The sequence below is a fragment of the Pinus tabuliformis genome, chromosome 1_2, assembly GCF_031772625.1.
Source record: "Pinus tabuliformis cultivar Carrire ecotype Pingquan chromosome 1_2, CPIR1, whole genome shotgun sequence".
Classification (NCBI taxonomy): Eukaryota; Viridiplantae; Streptophyta; class Pinopsida; order Pinales; family Pinaceae; genus Pinus; species Pinus tabuliformis.
Genome location: NC_142298.1, coordinates 407,560,001 through 407,572,705, shown reverse-complemented (window position 1 = coordinate 407,572,705; position 12,705 = coordinate 407,560,001).

Below are 12,705 nucleotides of genomic sequence, written 5' to 3'. Positions count from 1 at the left end.
CTTGCTTTATCTATATCATAAAATTTTGGTAACGAAAATATATTATTAATGTTGTTAAGAATCGCATAACATCATTATGAATAAAACCTTTGATTTTATATGATAATTAGTAAATTATACCAAACAAAATTAACCAATGTTTGAATCGAAATAAATAACATGTGTAATAATTATTATTGGTCTATACCATCCATGAAATGTGAGGAAGTACTTTGAGATATAGACATTTGGAATGAAAGCGCCAGTACTTCATTTCGTGGATGGTAAACCAGGTAAATCGTTGGCCCAAATTACAGGGCCTCGTCCCAAATGAATCGAAAAAAGTTGAACCCGTGATCAGTAACAACTAGCAACAATATCAAAAACTTCACGTTTAGCTCTAAACCACTTAAACTAACTCTTAAGACTCATCTCACACACATACAAACATATATAATTTTTTAATAATAAAAATATATTTTACCATCTATATATTTAATATAAAATTTAATTTTTAAATTTATTATAATTTCTCCTTGTAATCAAATATTAGAAAAATAAATATTTTATTAAGGTTAAATTCCTATCAAAATAATATCCTTTAACATAAATTTAACATTATACTTATTATTAAAATTAAACGTAGATAAAAAAAAAATTTAAATAAAAAATATAACAATCTTTTTTTCCGACTACTTATCCTTCCTTCGACCATTTCATTATTTTGTATTAATAAAATAATGTAATATCATTAAAAAAAAATTACATTCTTTTAATGTATATCCTCTTAAAAATTTATGAAAAAGGGACTTTTGCTATGGTCTTTTTCTATGATGTTAACGTGGAAAGAGAATTTCCCATACTGAGTATGACTTATCCATTATATAGATTTGAATCGAATATCGATCCAAGTTGAGAAGTTTTTGGATTTTTAGTTACAACATTGCAATTAACAAATTACAATAAAACTTAATTTATGATTTAGTTGATAGAGATGCTTTTAAATTAGATTAGAGTAAAATTTAATTTATAATTGAGTTGATAAATTAAAAGAAAAATTAATCAAATATTCCCTATTAAAAATGGCAAAGTTTTATATTTGTATTATTTTTTTTAAATAAATAAATAGGAATGGCTTGAACCATTCTAATATAATCATTGAAATTTTGATATATCACTTAAATTTAATTAATCAAAATATATGTTATTTTATAATTAAAATATATATTTTCATAGTTTATTATTTTACAAATAGAGACAAATATTTTTTGAATGGAATGACTAAGGTGGCAAAAGGTGGGGAGGGGTGGTAGGAGAGTGTGATGCCACCGGCCCACCACCCTACTAGCTGGTGGGACGTGGCAACATGCCTTCTATCCATCACTAAAGTGAATTCAAGTGATGTTTAACATGACAACCGTCGATACATGGCACCACCTAGCGAGCTTACTCTACATTCATTGTCATAGATGGCCACCCATGCGAACAAGCACTCCCGGAGGTATACCAATGTATGTAATGGGTTACAATACTACTCTCACGCATAGGCTAGCTCACTGCAATCCTATAAATTCATCCACGTTTAATGCCAGACCATCGTTGGATGCCTTATTGGGATTCTACATGTTGCCCGGAGTTTTTCTCAGTGAATTCAAAGACAAAGCTCATTATATTGGGGTGGCCTCAATAGTTCCTTTCCATACCTTTCTCACTAGGTCCTCCATTGTGCTTCATGGGCTATAGTCAATCACTAATATCAGTCTAATGCGAGGCTTACTGCCTTTTTCCACAACCCAACTTTGTGGCCAACTCTTAGTCTAACAAGGAAAAGTAGGCATGGCATTGTTGTTTCCTCTTTCAAGATTGAGGAAGGTGTCAGCTTACACCACACTCTAATCTTATTGGGCTTCATTCTTGGGTCGAGTCCCTCAAAGTTTCGCTATGACAATATATTCATGTTACCAGAGCAATGATGCCTCCCCCAACAATGTGCCCCCTCCAGAGCCAAGTGGTTAACACAAGTTTAAGTATGTTAGATTTTATGGAGTCTGTAGCTTAAACAATAAATTATGGTTTTATTTTAGTCCTTGCTCTATAGATGGCTCTACTCGCACTCCAATTCAATTCTCAAGAGATTGGGTTAACAATTTAAGGTGTGGTCTAGCCACAATCACTTTGGTTAGCTTCGAGGTGACACCTCCACTTGTCTCACTCACAATCATGCCTAGGCAGCAGGTCAAGGTTAGATGAGGCTTTGCCTACTATCAGGAGCAAGTTCACTTTAGAGCCTAAACTCAAGCTAAGAGTTTGGCAACATGCTACATGGAATCAACCCCCACCCCCCCAATCGATACAAGAAGAGATTACTCAAGTTAAGCGAGAGCTCTCCAGTGTAAGACATAATCTCACATACATTGAGGTGTTTGTTGAGGTGGTTGATTAAGTCCGTAGTATTGGTCATACAAGGGGTAGACAATCAATACATGGATACAGTGAATATATATTGGCATCTCAAATTCCCTTAAGGCTGAGCCTTGGTAAACCGCAATGAGCTCAAAAATGGTGTTATTCTATCTCTAAATCAAATGCAACGTTTCCTTATGGCAATGAACTACAGACTCGCAAAAATTAAATGACAATTAAAACCTTCCTCTAATCTTGATTGCTCCCTTAGAAATAACAAAGAACTTATACATATCAAAGCCACAAATTCCAAAAAAAATAAATATACATATGCAATCACCTTTTTACTTTCGTTTCCGTTATGTTCTCTTGTTTTGTACCATGTTAAAGAAATATCACGATGACTAACTAAATTATTCAATTATTTTATATTTTACAAGTTTTTAGATTTTTTCAATTATGAAACATTTAAAATTTTGCGTGTATACTCTAGTGTCCTAATAACGGGTCAACACGAACTTCTCATATCTAAAATGTAAATCTCGAAAGTAATACAGATCGTCTTCCCAAAAATATATATAAAAGAAAAAAAAGAGAAATATTCATTTTAATATAACAATATATCCTAACAACAACATGAATGACACTTCACCTTTAAACAAATAAAGTAAATTCATAAAGGTGAACATTTCCACTATTAATGCACATATACATTTTATATCCATTTAATATTTAAATACATATATAAGTCGCACTTCACGTTATCTTATCTAGTAACTTTAGTAAGTGGGATATGATTGTGATATGGTGATCAATTTATATAATCACATCCATATACTTTTAATTGCCTTTGGTACGTCGTTTATTAATCACGGTTTAGTTTTTATTATTTACACGTAAATTATATGTGTAATATTTAAATTTCTATATTGTTGCGGTAAATATTAAATTAGCAATTGTTTTTAAAGATGTAAAATTATATTAAAGGAATATAAAGTTTGGGAAGATGTGTTTAGACAACTCACTATTGAATTAATGGATGGATTTCATTGGTTGGGATAAATAGTACTTATTAGACCAATTCTGCATATTAATTGTATATTGAGTAAATCAGATTATATTAAAGGAATATAAAGTTTGGGAAGATCCGTTTAGACAACTCACTATTGAATTAATGGATGGATTTCATTGGTTGGGATAAATAGTACTTATTAGACCTATCCTGCATATTAATTGTATATTGAGTAAATCATATCGTACTTATGTGTTTTTTAAAAGTAGTTAGTAAAATATATCCTATCTATGTTGAAATTAAGGTTGTTACATTGAGATTTTCTTTTTCTTTTTCTTTTTTAATTGGGTAAAGTTTATTATAATTTTGTTAATAAATAGGGAAAATGTAATGGTTATTGTTTATAATTTATCAGTAACAAGTTAATTCATTATTTAAATAGGTGATATGGTGTGATGTTAAAGGAAAATTAGGTGATTGATATGCTCTTTTTAGTAAATATTTACTTTTATCAAATTAGTAAACTTTTATTCATGTTAAATTTAATGGTGGTTTGTAAAGAGGTAAAAAAAACCTAATTTCTTATTCTAAACAACACTTTTTAACTAATAAAGTAATTTTAAATTATATTTCAAAATTTAAAAATATTTTAAATAATCATTAATATCCACTGAAAACCTAACATATTCATCTAAAATTAACAAAAAATAATAGTCAAAATTGCTTGACCATTTATTTATTTATTTATTATTATTATTATTATTTTAACCTTTAATATATTAAAAAGTGTGGCTAATCACCAATATCTAGATAGATACCTTAAAAGAAAACATTCTAAAAAATGTTAAGTTTTATATATTAAAAAGTGTTTGCTAATCACCAATAATCACCAATATCTAGATAGATACCTTAAAAAAAACATTCCCAAAAATGTTAACTTTAAATTCATGCATTAATCTTATATTTACATGAATCTTAAGCCATTTAAGAAAATGAAAAAATAAAAATTATCTTTATGGTTTGTTGTTTACCTAGCTACAATTATTATTTAAAAAATCCAAGTATATCCTTAAACAAAAGTACATAAAAATATTAATATTTAATATTATCACATTGCAATAAGCAGAATGAGCAGAGAAATCTAGATGCCTTCCATCATGGAAATAAAGAAATAAATTTTTATGTTCTGGATTTAAGACATCTGTGGTTTATATCTTTTAATTTATTATTGTGGGTTCTTCGGTTAACAAATTAAAAAACTATTATATTTTTCCATCGTCGTCGCTGATAGTATCTACAATAACAACTACAAATTTTCAACGTTCCTTAATCCCACACATTAGTGTCAAAACATATTACTTTGGCTTTTGTTTATGTTATGGTCATAGATAATATCGATACAATTTTGGATAGCCAATAGTTTCCAAACATAGCAAGGACACCAACTCACTCAGTGGTTAACCAATCAAAAGTTAAGCAGTACACTATGTGGTTTTATATTAGTGTAAAGACATTTATAGCCTTCAAGCTTAAATGCTTTTAATAGTTCATAGCTAGACAATTCTCATAACATTGGTACGAGTTAAAATACAAATGAGAGTAGCAAGCATGTTAAAAGGTCAAAATATTTTAAATATTCCTAAAAGTATCATCATTAATTTATAGTTGAAGGTACTACATGCACACTCTCATATATGCTTTATGGCGTTCGATTATATATATATATATATATAGTAATAATTACATATATCGTATCATAATGCATCATATCCAATTTTTTCTAAACCTATCAAGTGGATATCCAAATATGTATCTTGGTAACTTGAAATAACAATTAGAAGTAAAAGAATGTAATGGTACAGATTCACATCCTTACGAGAAATCTATAAATGATAGAGATCTATAACACCGATGATTTCAGAGGCTCATAAATACTTATAGCTAGCTCAATAGATTTGGATCTTTGTCGAGTGATCCGCTGCTTAAGAAGCAAGTAGAAAAGAACCATTTTCTCCCTTCCTCACCTCACAAAACTATATGTTCTTTGGTTGTTTGTCCACCAGAATGCCCATTCTATTACTTGAGGGGGTCCAAACTTTGTTTAGCTAGTGTTGAAAAAAATGATTTTACTCCCCCCTACTGGACACACTGCGTGAAGTAAATGAGACTCAAGAGGTAAAGGAGATAGAGGAAAGTGAAAAAAACACCTCCCCATATGATAAAACCCTTAAAAAAAAGTGGAATTACAATAAGAAAAAGTAAACCCTACCAAAATTCATGACATCTGTTATAAGAATACAATCCACATAAGATGCAACAAAGTAAAATGAGCTACTCTCACAGTAGAGTGGAGAAACTGGAGTAAGAAAAGGGTAGAATCAACAAAGATTAAAGTTGAATCCCAGGCTATGGGGAGACCTGATGAAACCCTTGTTAATAATGACCAAGCAGAGACTCTTAACAATAAGAAAATCTTGCTTATAAGAAATACATGAGGACTTGGAAGAAGCTTCAAGAGGAGGCCCATTAAGAAGAGAAAAAATGATGGCAATAGGACTTTGGGGAGGAACTCAGCAATTTGGAGACATAGTTGTCACTCACACGAGAAAGACGAGAATATCATATCCAAAAAAAATTGACTATATACTCAAGTAGAAGCATGTTGATGTTATTTTATTTTATTCCAGTTTGCATATGGAACAACACAGTGGAATGATGGTTGGTTCCAATTAAGACCAATATGTCAAAGCTATTTTCTCTTTTATGGTAAATTGTTGACACCTAATCCGAAACGGATGAGGTGAAGTCAGACAGTCATCTAGAAGATGAACTGATCCGTTTTATATGTGTATAAATAAAGTGCTGGCTAATGAATAAATCAATCAATCAGTGTTTTCTCATTCAATTGTTTTCTTGCGCTCATTGCTGGAGTTACCCTGGCCTGACATGGTATCAGAGCACAGGTCCCAAATTGGTTGTAACTCCTGGTCAGTTCTGTGCTGAACGCCTCTCAGACTGACACTGCTCACTGACTGACAGAGACTGTGCCTCTGGAGACTGCGCCCTCAGACCTTGAGTACTGCGTCCGTTACCTATGCGTTGATGCTGTTGAACTAAGAACTGAGGTATCGTTTTCTTTTTATGGTGACTGTGGTATGCGTTCAAGATTTTGGCTGCCTTCTTAGTTTAATGAAGAGTGACGGTGAATGCGTTGAAGTAATGGTAGAACAGTGTATTGCTGCGAACTGTGGTTTATTACTGCGTATTTTAATGGTGTATTGATGCAAGCTGAAGACTGTGTTTTTAATGCTGGATGCGTATTTTTTAATGACCATTGCATGACTGTGTTTTTTGAGAAATACATTGGGAGACTGTGTTTTTTTAAAGAACTGTGGGTATATGGTGACTGGTATATGGTGAATGGTGATACCTGCCTGCGTTGTAAGAACTGCGGCATCGTTTTTTTTGAAACAGTGGCATTGCTTTCATAAAACAGTGGTATCGTTTTTAATAAAACAGTGGTAAGACCTGACATGATGCTGCATTATTTGTAAAGGTGGTAAGAGCGTTTTATGCGTTTAATGCTGCATTATGATGAATGGAAAGACGGTGCCCGAGGAGGAGTAGGAGACCGCGTAAGGCTCGGAGGAAAGCGTGCCCGCTATATTAATATATGAGTTGCAGTGATATATTAATTATTGAATATATTGGTGCGCCCAAGTGTGAAACTGTGTGAAACTGTGTTCAGATAAGAATGACTTTCTATGTAGGCCTCCAACAGAATTGGATTACACGCAAACGCACGGCTTAACCTAATGTTTACACCAGATTGGTTGTTGATATTGTTAATTTCTTGTTTTACTGCAATAACTCTCCAGCAAAGGAAAGAGCGACATTGAAGAGCGCCCTCATACTAGTTTCCAGACATCTGTAGCAACGAAGAGCGCCCTCTTTTTTAAACTGTGATATATTGATATATGTTTTGTTGTGAGATATTGATGCGAGATATAAGATATAAGCAGTAAGCGCCCTTGATTTTTTCATTGAACAGTGATATATGTTGAAGATACAGCACTCTCCTTTTTCTCTATTGAACAGTGATATATGTTGAAGATACATATGAGCGCTTTCTTTTTCTCTGTTGAACACTAATATATATATAAGATTTTTTTTCCAGCAGAAGTCTTGCTGTGACATAAGGATTTTTTTTTCCCAGCAGAAGTTTTCTATCAACAGAAGCTTTTTTGGCAGAGATAATTTTTTTTTTACAGAATGCATTCAATCATTTCTATGGTCGGAATAGTTCTCACTGGCAAGGAGAACTATTCTGAATGGTCTCGGATGGTGAAACACACCCTCATCTACAATGAGCTGTGGAAAGGAGTGTGTGTCGAAGAAGAAGACAGAGACCCTGTGCAGCCCACATCAGACAAAGAACTCGCCATTTGGGAAAACAAGAACAGCAAAGCCTTTGCATTGATCGCAGCATCTGTCAATGAGGAAGTAAGTCGTCATATTTCCTGCTATTCCACTGCTTTTGAAGCTATACAAAAGCTGAAAGAACTCTATGATACACATTCTGCACTTGAAGTTGTGCAGCTCATGATTAAACTCTTCACTCTTGAACTAAAAAATAATGATCCTCTTGCTCTTGCATCTGAAATAAAGTCTATAATGCATGATATAAAATCCACTAAGGTTGAGCTGGATATCTCTCTTATTGCCTTTCTCAAAGCACTCTATCCTACCTACTCCAATTATCTTGAGTCTTTACAAGCAAATGGAAACCTTAAAGATATAACCTTTGACTCTCTTGTGAAAAAGTTTGCTGAAAGAGAGAAAGCCTTTGGAAAGAAAACAGTCCCTGAATCTTCTGAAGAGACTATTTGCCTTGCTCACAAAGAAAAGCATCCTGCTCAAGATTCTGCAAGAGGAAGAGGTGGACGAAGAGGAAGAGGAAGATACTTCAGAGGCAGGGGGGGCAGACATTCTCAAGCAGAAAAGGCAGATCTGCATTGCATTCGCTGCAAACGAAATGGATCACATGATGATTCTACATGCAAGCTACCATGGGACAAAGTTGAGCAGAGAAGAAATCAGCAGAAAGGTAAAACTGATGACTCAGACAAAGGTAAAGCACCCGAATCTGCACACTATATTGAAGCACAATGTAATATTGGAGTAAATGAAGATTTGTTTAATGCTTCACTTGCTTCTTCGAAAAATGACTGGTTGCTTGATTCAGGAGCAACCTGTCATATGACCCATAGGAGAGATTTCTTTGAAGATTTCACTAACAATGTTGATGGAGCAGTATACTTTGCAGATCAGTCAAAAATCAAGCCATCAGGGCTTGGCACAATCAGGCTTAAACTGCCTGGTCTTCTAGACTTTCTTCTGGATCATGTTCTATATCTCCCACAGCTGAAGAGAAACTTGCTGTCCCTGGTTCACATCCGCCAGCAAGGTCACTCCATTCACATGTTTGATGGCAAGCTTGAGGTAAGAAAGGCATCTGACCACTCACTTGTCATGAGGGGTATAGAAGAAGAAAGACTCCTTAAACTGCAAGGAACCTCTGCTCATGCACAACATTTCTCATATATTTCTCATCATGAAGAATGTACACTTCCATCAAGTTTATTATGGCATGCTAGATTTGGGCATTTAAACTATGATAGTCTCCGCTTGTTGAAGAAAAATGGTGTTGCTGGTTTGCCTACAATTCCTAGAAAACATAAACAATGTGATGCTTGCATTCTAGGAAAGCATAGCAAACAGTCTTTTCATGATTCACATTCAAGAGCACATAGGAAGCTTGAACTTATTCATTCAGATTTATGTGGTCCAATGCCTGTTCCTTCTGCAAATGGAAATAAATATATCATGACATTTATTGATGATTACACCAGAATGTGTTGGGTTCATTTATTGAAGAACAAATCTGATGCTTTTCAAACATTCAAGAATTTTCATAAGTGGATTGAAAATGATGCACAATCTCATATTGGGTCTATTCGCACTGATAATGGAAAAGAATATACATCAAATGAATTTGAACACTATCTTCGCCAACATGGGATTAAACATCAAACAACTGTGCCTTATAATCCTCAACAGAATGGTGTAGCTGAAAGAATGAACAGAACAATTTTGAATATGGTACGATCCATGCTTTTCTTCAAAAATGTAAAGACAATGTTTTGGGCTGATGATGTTCTATGTGCTGCATATATAAAGAATAGATGTCCATCTAGTGCTATAAGAAACAAGACTCCTTATGAATTGTGGTATGGACATGTTCCTTCGGTAAAACATCTCAGGATATTTGGTTCCACCTGTTATGCTTTAATACCAAAGGTACATAGAAACAAACTTGGTGCAAGAAGTCGTAAGTGTATCTTCCTGGGGTATTCAAACACATCTAAAGCATACCGCCTTTATGATGAAGTAAATAAAAAGTTTGTTTTATCTAGAGATGTCATTTTTCTTGAATCATCCAAATCTGACAATGTTGTTGAGCGGCAACTTGATCGCTTGGATAGATTCACAAAACCAAAATCATTTCAAGAGTTTGATAATCAGATTCCACATCTTGAAGGGGGGATTCTTATACTAGATCAACATGTGGAATCTTCTTCTGAAGAACAATCTCCCCTGCATGACACTCCAACAACGGATGATGCTTTAAGTGATGTAATTGATAGAATTGGGAGACTCAATCTTGATTCAGACCCAACTCCATCAACAGAACAGCCTGGACCATCTCAGAAAGGTCCCCCAAAGTGGCTGACAAAGACACTTGAAAGTGTTCATCCTGATGAAATTGGAAAAACAGGAACCCGAAATTCAAACCGACAAGATGGAGGTGATGTAGATAACTCTAATTCACCTGTTGATATGGATGTTACTTATGATTGTGAATTGAACTTGTCTACAGATTTTGAACCAACTTCCTTCAAAGAAGCTGCTTCTCATGATGAATGGAAAGAAGCGATGCAGAAGGAGTATGATGCCCTCATAAAGAATGGTACTTGGAAGCTGGTTGATCCTCCATTTGGAACCAAACCAATTGGCTGCAAGTGGGTCTACAAGAACAAGTACAAAGCTGATGGTTCACTTGACAAGCACAAAGCTAGGCTTGTGGCAAAAGGTTTTGCACAGAAGGAAGGGGTCGATTATGAGGAAACTTTTGCTCCCACAGCAAAATGGGCCACCATCCGGACACTCTTTGCACTAGCTGCTCAGAACGGTTGGAAAGTCCATCAAATGGATGTAAAAACTGCATTCTTGAATGGAGATCTAAAAGAAAATGTTTTTATGTCCCAGCCTGAAGGATTTGTTGTGAAAGGACATGAACACAAAGTATGCAAACTTGTGAAGTCCTTGTATGGCCTCAAACAAGCACCACGAGCCTGGTATGAAAAACTAACTGAGCATCTTCTGAAACTCAACTTCAATCATTTTGATCTTGATGATGCAACTTTATTTGTCAAGAAAGTTGGCAAAACAGTTGTATATCTTGTGGTATATGTAGATGATCTTTTAATGACAGGGAACAATGAAAGCTATATTGCATCCATAAAGAAAGAATTAGGAAAAATCTTTGAAATGACTGATTTGGGCTATGTTCATTACTATCTTGGCATTGAAGTAACCCAACATCCAAAGTCCATATTTCTTTCTCAAAAGAAATACATTGGAGATTTGTTATACAGATTTGGCATGACAGAGTGCAATCCCCTCTCTACTCTAATGGAACAAAACTTGAAGCTCACATCTACTGAAGGAAAGGAATTTGAGGATGCAACAAAGTATAGACAGCTTGTAGGAAGTCTCATCTACCTCACTACTACCAGACCAGACATTTCATTTGCTGTTGGAATCCTCTCCAGGTTTATGCAAAGGCCTTGTGAGGGACATTGGTCTGCTGCAAAAAGAGTTCTAAGGTACTTGAAGGGAACTCAAGACCTTGGAATCAAGTATACACAGGTGGACGACTTCAACTTGATTGGATACTCTGATTCAGACTTCGATGGAGACAAAGAAACTGGGGTATCTACTTCAGGATATGCTATGAGTCTTGGATCAGGAGCTGTCTCCTGGAGATCACGCAAACAATCAGTACCAGCAGATTCCACAACAGAAGCAGAATACGTGGCAGCAGCTGAAGCAACAAAAGAAATTGTGTGGCTCAGGAAAATTCTTGAAGATTTGCAGGTAAAACAAATACAATCAACTCCACTCATGATTGATAACACATCTGCAATAAAGTTGGCCAAGAACCCAAAGTTCCATGATCGTACTAAGCACATCAATACTAAATATCATCTGATCCGACATCATGTCGAGGCCAAAACAATCCATCTTCGTCATTGTTCCACAAACGAGCAAATTGCAGACATCTTCACCAAAGCGCTTGGAAGAGAAAAGCTTGAAAGATTCAGAATGATGCTTGGACTCACCAACATCCCTTCAGATTAAGGGGGGGAATGTTGACACCTAATCCGAAACGGATGAGGTGAAGTCGGACAGTCATCTAGAAGATGAACTGATCCGTTTTATATGTGTATAAATAAAGTGCTGGCTAATGAATAAATCAATCAATCAGTGTTTTCTCATTCAATTGTTTTCTTGCGCTCATTGCTGGAGTTACCTTGGCCTGACATAAATGTCCCTCAAAATTTCAAGGATGAACAAGATGAACTTCTAATAATGTTTTCTTTATTTGTCAAATTTTCTGGTACCATTTAAATGGGGAGGAGGACCAAAATTATTGTTTCCATCACTACAAATATTATAAGACTCAAAAGTTTGGCCCAAATACCCTCCCAAATGAAATGCTTGATATAACAAACATTTATCCTTGAGCCAAATGTGCATCAATACTTACCTTCATAAATAGTCCATGCTGTTTTTTGCAAAAAAGGAAAATCTTAATCCATACCTCAACACATGCAGGTAAGACATTCAAGAAGCTCAAAATGTACTACATCATATATTCATCTCTCTAAATTGGACCCAAAAAAGAAAGATCAACAACAACTTATACAATTGGAAAGGTAGTCATGCTCCATAATATCATGGTTAAGTGTGTAACACGCAAATTGCACTCATGTACAAGTCCAATGTATCCTAGTACACAACTACCAAATAATTGCCAAAAAAGATGCTTTACCAAAGCTAATGTACATGTTCTCAGGAAAAAATGGAGAAAGGTGCAAAAGTGTAATTTTTGTTGTTGAGCAATCCTGAAAGAGGATTGCATGTAAAGTGTCATTCATTGCAACAAGCTTAGAGAAACAAACAAA